A 12,500-nucleotide genomic window follows, 5' to 3' on the forward strand; every position below is an offset into this window, starting at 1 on the left:
TATGATTACTCATATATAAACAATCATAATTATCAATTACATAAATAACTGTTCATATCCATGACAAATCTGATCAGTATATAACATGAGATGTACCACACAAACAGTAACCATAGTAATGGCGATGGAGAAACATAAGTAAACCTCAAAGCGAGAGAGAGAGAGAGAGAGAGAGAGAGAGAGAGAGAGAGAGAGAGAGAGAGAGAGAGAGAGAGAGAGAGAGAGGATAAAACTAGAGTGGCAGGAGATAATCATAAAACTTGAATAATCAGAGTCAGCTTGGCTGAAGGTACTCGATGACAAGAGAAGCTTCAAACCTTAACTTCAGAAGCGTTTTCACTTTTACGAAATTTTCGTGTCTCGAATTTGGAGCAACTAATATATTATAATTTATTTTATATTGATTTTTTATTTTCTACACAGTTTAAAGTTCTTTATTGACTAATATAGTGAACAGTTTAAAGTTCTTTATTGATTAAAATAGTGAACAGTTTAAAGTTCTTTATTGACTAATTTAGTGAACAGTTTAAAGTCCTTTATTGACTAATACAGTGAACAGTTTAAAGTTCCTATTGACTAATAATGAACAGTTTACAGTTCTTCATTGATTAATATAGCGAAAAATTTAAAGTTCTTTATTGACTAAGACAGTGAACAGTTTAAAGTTCTTTATTGGCTAATATAGTGAACAGTTTACAATTCTTCACTGACTAATATTGTGAACAGTTTAAAGTTCTTTACTCACTAATATAGAAGCAGTTTCTTTCACATTTATTTTGTATTTACTGAACATCGTAAAAGTTACTCATTAGAAGGAAAAAAAGTGTTTATCATTTCAGTCAGTCTCTAAAGCAATTAAAATATAAATTATGAACTTTATCTTTTAAAATATATCTTGCATTTTGTCAAAAACTTTGATCTAGAAAAGTTATGAAAAACAGAAACAAAGAAATCAATTTAATGATACAAAATTGTATTGATATGTATTATGAAGTTTCAGTCCCAGAATAACAATTGGTTATATTTAGAATAGCTTATATATCAGGCCTGTCAATGATACAAATTAATACATCACAGACCAAACATTTAATAAAGAAAATAAAAAAAATCGAAGTAGATAAGTGTAAAGGATAATCGAAGAATTGCCAGACCCTTATTCTTGGCAATTCGCTCCTTTAGAAAAAGAAAGGGAAGACAAAAAAAAAATAAATAAAAATAAAGCTAAAAAATAAAAAATCTGGTGGAGACAAACGAGGTCCCTTGAAATGGCAGCCTTGGATTACAAAAAATAAAATATATAGATTATATGTTAGTGTTTCGCCCTGGGCATAAGCTAGGGGCATATGGCATCTCTAAGGTCGTAAAAACAATGAGTTGAATGTATCCGTGAGTGTGTTCATGAGATAATAAAGTATTAAAGTTGTGTTTATTGTGTTATATTGCGTAGACAAATTAATAGGTTATAACATGGAAAGTAATCGAATGATACTGATGTTAGATAGATAGGTCGGCACAAATGAAGTTTTATCTCTCTCTATCTCTCTCTCTCTCTCTCTATGATTGATCAAGAGAGTTAGAGTGGGTTAGAAAAACTAACCTTGAATGAAAGCGTCGAGATAAATAGATAGATAAGACAGTTTTATATATATATATACACATATATCTATATATATATATATATATATATATATATATATATATATATAGAGAGAGAGAGAGAGAGAGAGAGAGAGAGAGAGAGAGAGAGAGAGAGAGAGAGAGAGAGAGAGAGAGAGAAAGAGAGAGAGAGAGGGGTAGAAAAACTTAAATGAAAATATAGTAAACAGATAGATAAGACAGTTATAATATATATATATATATATATATATATATATATATATATATATATATATATGTATGTATATATATATATATAGATATATATATATATATATATATATATATATATATATATATATATATATATATATATATATATATATATATATATATATATATATATATATATATATATATATATATATATATATATATATATATATATAAAACACAAGACAGATGACTACCTATCACAACTACATTCAAATAGTAAATAATATTCTTTATTTACATCAGTCAAATATAATAATTTCCAAAAAAAGACACAACCATTTGCATTGCACTAGGTCAATACTCTGCATAGGGGTTCTTTGTAACAGAAAAGAAATTTATATAACAAATATGTTGTGTAGTGTGAGACACATAAGTCATTGTAGGGAGGGGGTTGGGGTGAGGGGGTTATTGTGTGCCAGACGACAGTGGTTGGGGGTGGAGGAGGGGGAAGGGATAGGAGGAGGTTTTGGGCTGTGCAGGCTGACAGAGAGAGAGAGAGAGAGAGAGAGAGAGAGAGAGAGAGTCTGGTGGGGGTGAATGTGAGGAGCAGGGTAGTGGGAGTCAAAGGCAGCAGCTCTAGAGTGGTGTGACACACACATACACACATACATACAAACACACACACACACAAACACACACACACACACGCACACTCCTCTCAGTGGCAGTGCCAGTGCGCTGTTGGGTGTCGAAGGTACAGGTCGCCTCGGCTTTCAGTCCGCTTTTGCCGGGGCAGTCGGGAAGACGTTGGTGGCTGGCTCCCGTCCCCTTATCCGACGGCGGCGGTTCATAACATACCCTCGTTCACTTTGCCTAATGCCCCTCCTGCGAGGAAGCAAAGCTCCGAGCGGCGCGTGTGTTGGTGCCCTGCTGGAAAAACATGCTTTTGTTATTACCTACTGAAGGCAGCAGTAGCGGCATCATTGGCGGGGGTTAGAGAGAGAGAGAGAGAGAGAGCTTCCTCCATCTCTCTCTCCCTCTCTCTCTCTCTCTCTTGTTCTTTTGGTCGGCTGCCAAGCGTTTTCGAAAGCCACACACCACACAGAGACTCTCTCTCTGTCTCTCTCTCTCTCTCTCTGAATCGGAGGATACTAGAAACGGGAAATTCTCAGGCCTGTCTGCATGAACCTCGAAAAACTCACATCACTGTTTACCCTCTTCCTCTTGAACGATGTCTGTCGTGTGGTGCTTGACTGAGTTGTTCTTCCTCTTGTTATAACGTCACGAAGATCAATTGTTCATGAAACTGTTTGATAACCCTGCTCCTAAAAGACTGCTGTTCGTCAACCCTGCTCCTAAGACTGTCTTCTTTTTGTTATATATAAATTTATATTTTTTTTTTTCGATGTTCTACTCTGTTCAGTGTTGCTATGTGGATTTCCATGAATGAACCCTTTTGAGATATGACTGAAATTTGCCTGATACCTCGAGCAGAATGGTTTTGGGAGGAAGAATAAGACGTGTGTTGTTATCTGACCTAGTAAATGTACACAGTTGCATATTTGGAAAAAAAAAATGTTATGCTGAGTTACTGACAGATTCATGTATTCCTTGTAAAAATACACAGTTGGATGTTTGGAAAAAATTTATATTGAGTTGTTGCCAGATTAATGTATTCATTGCAGAAAATGGTTACTTGATTATGAATTACAAATTTATAAAATGTATATTGGATTATTGCCAGATGAATGCATTCATTACAGAAAAAAGTTATTTTGTTATGAATGAATTACAAATTTAGTGTTAATAACCACTGACTTTAAAATGTTGACATGGCATGCGTGGAAACATGAATGAAAGTTAGTAGTAAATGTTAATTCATAGATATTAAAAGTAATTGATTATTGTCGTGAAAAGATGGTAATAATTATAAAAACAAAACACCTACATTAATTGCTTTTGAAAAGTGATCTCGAACATGTCAACTTTACTGAACAAAATCAAAACACGAGGTTAAATGTTTTCTTTAAAGGATTCGTATCAATAATAAAAAAATAGATATGAAAAGAATATCTCCTTTGAAAGAATCCCTAGATCGCCGACGCCATCGTAGCGAGCCAAGGATTCAGGAGAGAGAGAGAGAGAGAGAGAGAGAGAGAGAGAGAGAGAGAGAGAGAGAGATATGAATGAAGTTACGTGAAGTTACACATTTCGCTTCCCCTCGTCCATGTGACCTCCGCTCGCTCTCTCTCTCTCTCTCTCTCTCTCTCTCTCTCTCTCTCTCTCTCTCTCTCTCCTTCCCGTTACCCTCGCCTACCTCTCTCCCTCGCTCCATTTCCCCCCTCCCCCTATTTCAAACTCCCCTCGAAGACGCCGCCGAAACTTCTTACTGGGATTTTTGGGGGTGGGCTAAAATCCTCCTCCTCCCTTTCCTCCTCCTCCTTCTCCTCCTCCTCCCCCCTCTCCTTATCCTTCGTTTACCCAGCCAGAAGTTATGGGAGACTTTCTCTTCCTCCTCCTCCTCCTCCTCCTCCTCCTCCTTTCCCTTATTCTTATGAATTTCTTTGTGCAGGATCAGAACGAATGTATATATACGAATTATTCTTCTCTATTGATCTCCCGCGTTTTATGGACGCAATAAGCGGCCGTTTTCACGAGCGATTACACACGTGAGTGTATCTGGTCGTTAAATGTGTGTGTGTACGATTATGCATACACATGTGTATGTGTGTGTGTGTATGTACATAAGCCATGTATATATGTGTGTGTTTTTTTATGTAAACGTGATCCCTGGATTGGCAACGGTAATTATTAATTTTGGGTATTCATATTCAGTTCATGTTTCCAGTGGGTGATTGCATCAGAAATTAATGATAATAATAATAATAATAATAATAATAATAATAATAATAATAATAATAATAATAATAATAATAATAATAATAATAATTTGGATAATCTTATTCATTTCACGTTTCCAATAAATAAAAGTATCAGGAATAATAATAATAATAATAATAATAATAATAATAATAATAATAATAATAATAATAATAATAATAATAGATGGCAGTGTAATACTGAAGAATCATGTTCATTGTCTGACCGAGCCAGCATCCCCCTCCCATCAATTATTATTCGTGTAACTGACCGCAGTATTTGAGACGCCATTTGCGGCATCTGGGCATTCTCTCTCTGGTGCTCTATCAATCTCGATGTCTCTGAATTCCGTGACTGATCAGACGCTCAGGCAAAATTAATTCCATATGTCTATCAATTTTCATTAACTAGCTTTTTCATTAATTGCTATTGTATCTCTTTTATGTTCCCTCTTCTAATCTCATTGTTTTATTTCCTGTTTACTTTCATTTCCGTTTTACACGAATTTATGATTATCATAATCGTATTGAAAATGGGTATTCACGAGAATGAAGAGCTATAGAACTGTTGTTGAAAAAATAATTATATTCTAGAACTGAGCTAAATCATTGTTATTGACCACTGAAGTTGTAATGTCAATCAAATTTATAATTAAATGTAATAAGTCAAATCAATCTTGTTGCCAGAAACTGTACAAAAATTTATATACATTATATATATATATATATATATATATATATATATATATATATATATATATATATATATATATATATATATATATATATATATATATATATTTATATATATATATATATATATATATATATATATATATATATATATATATATATATATATATATATATGTATATAAATATATACATATATATAAATTAATTAACTGAGTGGGTATTATCCTGTGTCTTTACTATATGTTAACCAATCATAAAGTATTCTGCCGTGTTAATAAATATTTTAATTTGATTTTTGCAAACAGGAATACATTTCGAAAGTGCAGTGAACAAAAAAAAAAATTCTACTAAGAAACCATAACTTTAAATTAAAAGAACTATTCGTACGTTTCCCTCAGAGAGCAAACTGTGAATTAGCAATGAAAAGACAATAGAAAATAGATAATAAAAAGTAAATAGCGTTTGTCGAAGGAAAAGAGAAAACGTAAAAAAAACAAAAAAAATAAACTAAGAAAGTATTTGTTTTAACTTGACCACTGCGTTATACAAAGACGTGTGAAATAAATCTTGAAAAAAAACTAAATTAAAAATAAACTTTCTCTGTTTTCGTTCGCTAGGATAGACCCGAATTAGGCCTCGCATTCTGTGAAGTTTGGTCTCTCTCTCTCTCTCCGTCTCTCTCTCGCGCGCGCGGTCGCGGGTGTCTAAAAAGGAGAGAAAGAGTGAGAAAAAGAGTTGGAGAAAGAGTGACTTTGAGACAGTGCAAATAAGCTTTTTTTTCTCTCTCTCTCACTCTTTCGATAAGCCGCCGCTAGAACAACCTGTCCAGCTGACTCAGGTGAGTTGTGTCTTATCTCTCTCTGTAGTTAGAAAAAGTGATGAATTTGGTTCTTTTTGATATTTTTTTTTTCTGTTCGTTCAGGTGGTTTCTACAAAGACACATTCACACACACACAAACACATATATATATATACATACATACATAAACACACACACACACACACACATATATATATATATATATATATATATATATATATATATATATATATATATATATATATATATATATATATATATATATACATATATACATCCGCATAATCAATGGTAATCCGTAATCACTTTTATTACGTAATTATATTATATTTGCGTGTCTATGTATGCAAATCACAATCGCTTAATGTATATATTACTTTCATGTACATTTCTTTATACTTATTTTATGTGTATGTATACATCATGGTTTTCCTTATGTATGTAATATATTTTTATCAATGTATATATGCTAATTTTGTGCATGTATGTGTACATCGTGTTTTTACGTATATGTATTTTATGCCTGTGTGTATGAGTATGTCACTGTTGCCTTTTAGCGAATATGTATAAATCATGTTTATGGCATATAAAATTCATATTGTGTCAGGAATATATATATATATATATATATATATATATATATATATATATATATATATATATATGTATGTATATATATATATATATATATATATATATATATATATATATATATATATATATATATATATATATATATATATATATATATATATATATATTTATTTATATTATAGTTCAAAGCGTATACTTATCTTATTTCTACAGTTATACATATGACATCACGATTGAATACACATGCATTCAATGTTTCTGTTTATTTATATGTTGAATGTTCTAGCTGCCTTAGAATTCCTTTTAAGTAATGGGGCAGAAGAAAATATCCGAAATCCTTCGGAATCCTACAGAGAATTAGAGTCCCGCTTCAGGATCTTGACTGAAATTAGGACGCAAGAGAGTCCTTTCAGCAAAGAGGTTGAAATTTATACCAAAATATAAATTATATATATATATAAATATATATACTGTATATATATATATATATATATATATATATATATATATATATATATATATATATATATATATATATATATATATATATATATATATATATATATATACATACATATAAAATATATATATATATATATATATATATATATATATATATATATATATATATATATATATATATATATATATATATATAATTTTTTTATCAATTTGCGTCACTATTCTGGCATATGTTCAGTTTTCTTTTTGCTTCATATGATCATTTTCTCTTTTGTAGACGATTTTTAAAATTGATTTTTTAAACTTAAAATTTTATTTATTCACCTCCACAAAGCCAAGTTCCACGAATTCACTACCTAAAATATATAATAAAATAAAATATCAGGCTCAATGGTCATATACGTTTTGCATATAAAAACACCGTTAAAAAAAACAATCAAGATCTGTTTCTAATATATCATAAAATTATGAACAGAAATGCAACATACAAAAAGTTCCAAAATATATTTCGATTTGAATACAATATTTTTGGGAGTTTTGCCTATGGAAAATAACTTAGATTTCTAGCACCGAGTTAAACGTGACAGGCACTTTGAAGGTCTGGCCTTGCTGATAGGTAACAAAGTCCATTAAGTGACAAAGACCCTATACAATTCCACATGGTTCCCATCCTTAAGTAACCTTTATTCTACACTTAACAATCAATTTAAGAGATATATTAACAAATCATCACATCCAAAATGGTGTCGGAGGAAAGAAACAATCAAACCGCGGTAGCTGATACGTACGGAATTCCGTTAAACCGAGGTGTTACTGTAGAACTATTGATTTAAGAGGTTTTTTTTATCTAAGCAAAACTGGGGCATTAATAAGCATCCGCAGCTACAGAATTCATTAACATAATTACCACCGCCATAACCTTCCACACCATCCATTACCACCATTCCATCTCATTAATTCACCGTCCTCATCCGGGTCAGGACGAATATTCCCTGATGCGCCGAATACCGAAATCAATACGGATTAACGACATAGGTAGAAGTGTCTACCAAGACGAAAATCTAAGAGAATAGACTAGAATTGACCGAATGTCCCTCAGTTGTGATGATAAAGGAAGAAAAACAACCATACTATTCATTACCACCATTCCATGTCATTTATTCACCTTACTCACCCCGGTCAGGACGAATACTATCCAATGCACTAGATACCAAAATCATTATGGATTAACAACTTAGGTAAAAGTGTCTACCAAGACAAAAATCTAAGAGAATAGAGAAGAACTAGCCGAATGTCCCTCAATCGTAGAGCTAAAGGAAGAAAAACACACTTTTAGTTTTCTGTAAAAGAAAACTATTGTGCCGGCTTTGTCTGTCCGTCCGCACTTTTTTCTGTCCGCCCTCAGATCTTAAAAAACTACTGAGGTTAGAGGGCTGCAAATTGGTATTGATCATCCACCCTCCAATCATCAAACATACCAAATTGCAGCCTTCTAGCCTCCGTAGTTTTTATTTTGTTTAAGCTTCAAGTTAGCCTAAATCGTGCTTCTGGTAACGTTATAGGATAGGCCACCACCGGGCCGTGGTTAAAGCTTCATGGGCGTCGGCTCGTGCAACATTATACCAAGACCACCGAAAGATAGATCCATTGTTTTTTCGGTGGCTTTGATTGTACGCCGTAGCGGCTGTACAGAAAACTCGATTGCGCCGAAGAAACTTCGGCGCATTTCTTACTTGTTTTATCCGCACATAAAAGGCTTGATTTTCCCACCCTTCGCTCAGCGTGAGGTCTGGATGCTTACCGGAGATGTATATGATTGCAATTAATCTTTAAGCGCGCTCGTATATGAAAACTCGTGACGCAAGTGATGTAGAGAATTGGTTACGTGAATCATATGAGTAAAATATATATATATATATATATATATATATATATATATATATATATATATATATATATATAGATATAGATATAGATATAGATATATATATATATATATATATATATATATATATATATATATATATATATATATATAGGTATAGACATATATACAGATAGATATATATATATATATATATATATATATATATATATATATATATATATATATATATATATATATATATATAAAAAGCTTGCTAATGTATGGACTTACGCACATTCCCAAATCCAGCGCGCGTAACTAGTAACTCTTAGCTATTAACTGATAAATGGGCTTGTATATTGGTACCCACATAAATACCGATATCTCGCATGCCTAAATGTAATATATGAGTAAAAAAATTTATAAGATGGTAAAAAAACCTTTTATATAGATATTTACATAGATACGTCATCCACGCTTACGTGAATACATCATAACATATGCAGGCTTACTCATTCAAAAATTTCGATTTTTGTTGACTGAATAGTTTTTTTTCTAAATACATCCTTATTAAGTATTAACATACAAATAATATTATGCTTACATAAATTCGTGAAATACTTTCTTAGCTGCATAGCGCATAAAGTTATTATTAACTTTAATTAACTAATTATTCCTAAGCAGACTTCTAAAGGGTCTGGGCATTTTAATCCTTTAAATATTTGTTTATGAAATGGAGTACTATAAAAGAATAAATTTAGGTATATTTCTGACCGTGTAGTTAATTAAGACCAGGAAATAAATAAACAAAAATGATTTAATATGTTTTCGTTTTGGCATCCCAAGATCAGTACTAACTCAGGTCTCTCTCTCTCTCTCTCTCTCTCTCTCTCGGTTCATATACAGGTTTCCGTTTGGTATTATAAAATTATAAAGTTCGTACTCTCTCTCTCTCTCTCTCTCTCTCTCTCTCTCTCTCTCTCTCTCTCCCAGTTCATAAACAGGTTTCCGTTGTGCATCGTAGAATCGATGCTCTCTCTCTCTCTCTCTCTCTCTCTCTCTCTCTCTCTCTCTCTCTCTCTCTCTCAGTTCATACACTGGTTTCCGTTTGGCATCGTAAAAGCGGTACTCTCTCTCTCTCTCTCTCTCTCTCTCTCTCTCTCTCTCTCTCTCTCTCTCTCTCTCTCTCTCTCAGTTCATACACAGGTTTCCGTTTAGCATCGTAAAAGCGGTGCTCTCTCTCTCTCTCTCTCTCTCTCTCAGTTCATATACAGGATTTCGTCTGACATCCTAAAATCGGTACTCGTACTCTCTCTCTCTCTCTCTCTCTCTCTCTCTCTCTCTCTCTCTCTCTCTCTCTCTCTCTCTCTCTCTCTCTCTCTGATCACGAATACGCCATAAAACAAAGGTAAAACATGAACTTTTTTCTTTTTCAAACGATTACCATTTTTTTCTTTCTTTTCATCTGACTGTTGTTTTCTTGTGCTGTCAAGAATAGCACAGCATTTCTCGCGCATCTTAGCGAAACCGACTTAATAACAGCGAATAACGGTTAATAACAGATCATTTACCTTAGCCTATTAATAGTAATGACAGATTATTTACCTTATCCTTATAATACTTTTTTGTCATCTTCCAGCATTAAACTATTTTCTATGTCAGTTCCACATATTATTATTATTATTATTATTATTATTATTATTATTATTATTATTATTATTATTATTATTATTATTATTCAGGAGATGATCCCTACAAATTTCTGTTCCGAATTTCAAAGCCTTTTCGCAAGAAACCCCCTCCCCCACCCCTTCCCCTACCCCGCTCCCCAAAAAATGGGGAGGGCGGGGGACATGTGACCATGAAATCACATAGACTGTTAGCCGTGATATATTATTTCCGCGGTAGACATAACTAAGCTTGTTTTTTTTATACCGGTAGAAGGAGTCGACGCCAAGTATGAATTAAAAGACCAGATGGCAGAATTGGTTCGGGATTAAGATCAACAGATTATTATAACGTCAGGGGCGGTGGGGAAATAGCGAGGTGGGTGTAGATGAATACACATACATACATACATGCATACTGTACATACATACATACATAATAAATACATATATATATATATATATATATATATGTATATGTGTATTATGTATATATATATATATATATATATATATATATATATATATATATACTGTATATATGTATATATATCATAGGTATTTACAGGAATACCTACTAAGTGCGATCAGATAAATATAGAAATATTTTAACATAAACAATAAAACCAGCACGTCTCATATATTAAATCATGTCCTTCCTAGTCATTCCGTGTTCTTAAAATTATAATCATATCCGATAAATGCCTATGCAAATAAAAGTAAATGTAAACATATTTCAAAATTTGCTGGCATAATAAAACTAAATAAAACCTGATTCCACCAACTTTTGAATGCACGTTCAGATAAAATGCTTTAGGAAAAACAATTGTGAGTAAAAGTGCATCTATTTGAGCAATTAACAGCGGTAAAGAAACCATTTCAAAAATCATAATTGAAGCCTCAATTTGGTGTTGACGCGAGCTAGATCGTCAAATAAGCTTAATCACTCATTAGAATAAGCGGAAATAATCTGAGGTATAATTATCGACGTAAACATTTCTTTTGATGGAATTTTGTTTTGAAGATTATTACGTCAAGGTAATTTTACATTTTATCTTCTTAAGTAATTGGTTTTTAGTTTGAAATATGATTTAGTGCGGTTAGATAATTGTTTATCTCTCCTAAACGACGAATAATAGATGTCGCAATTCCTATCTTTTTTGGTGGAATTTTGTTTTTGAATACTATTACGTCAAGGTAATTTAGCATTTTATTTTCTTAGGTGATTGGTGTTTGGTGTCAAATGTAATTTCTTGCGGATTAACAATTATTTCTTTCCTAAATCAACACTAGACTTCATAATTCCGTAACATATAATTATTTTAACCATCTGTCAAATGCGTTCTACTGTTATGCAATTATCATGAATTTTTTTTTCTTTACTAATATTAAACACGGTTTTAGTTATCAAGAATTATTTCTATTACTCTACAAAAATATTTAATAATTTTTGAATCATCAACAATGATAATATTCACTTAAAACAATTAATAACATATAATAAAAGATTGCTTATCTCAGTCTGGTAATATTAATGACAGTTTATTAATTTTAGCCTAATCATACTTTTCTTGTCTTCTACCAATACCAAACTATTTTCTAACTGTCAGGTCGATATAATACTTTTATTATTATTATTATTATTATTATTATTATTATTATTATTATTATTATTATTATTATTATTATCATTATTATTGCTGT

General features: G+C 31.8%; 1 protein-coding gene across 1 annotated transcript in view; it reads left to right on the plus strand.

Moving 5' to 3' along the window:
* Positions 1–5,579: 5,579 nt before the first annotated feature.
* Positions 5,580–12,500, plus strand: part of LOC136826225 (somatostatin receptor type 2-like) — a 493,594-nt gene continuing 486,673 nt past the window's right edge. Inside the window, exon 1 of the mRNA XM_067083299.1 lies at positions 5,580–6,224. The gene's annotated coding sequence lies outside the window, so the exon portion shown is untranslated. The remainder of the gene's footprint in view (positions 6,225–12,500) is intronic.

The sequence above is a fragment of the Macrobrachium rosenbergii genome, chromosome 40 (assembly GCF_040412425.1).
Source record: "Macrobrachium rosenbergii isolate ZJJX-2024 chromosome 40, ASM4041242v1, whole genome shotgun sequence".
NCBI classification, from domain to species: domain Eukaryota; kingdom Metazoa; phylum Arthropoda; class Malacostraca; order Decapoda; family Palaemonidae; genus Macrobrachium; species Macrobrachium rosenbergii.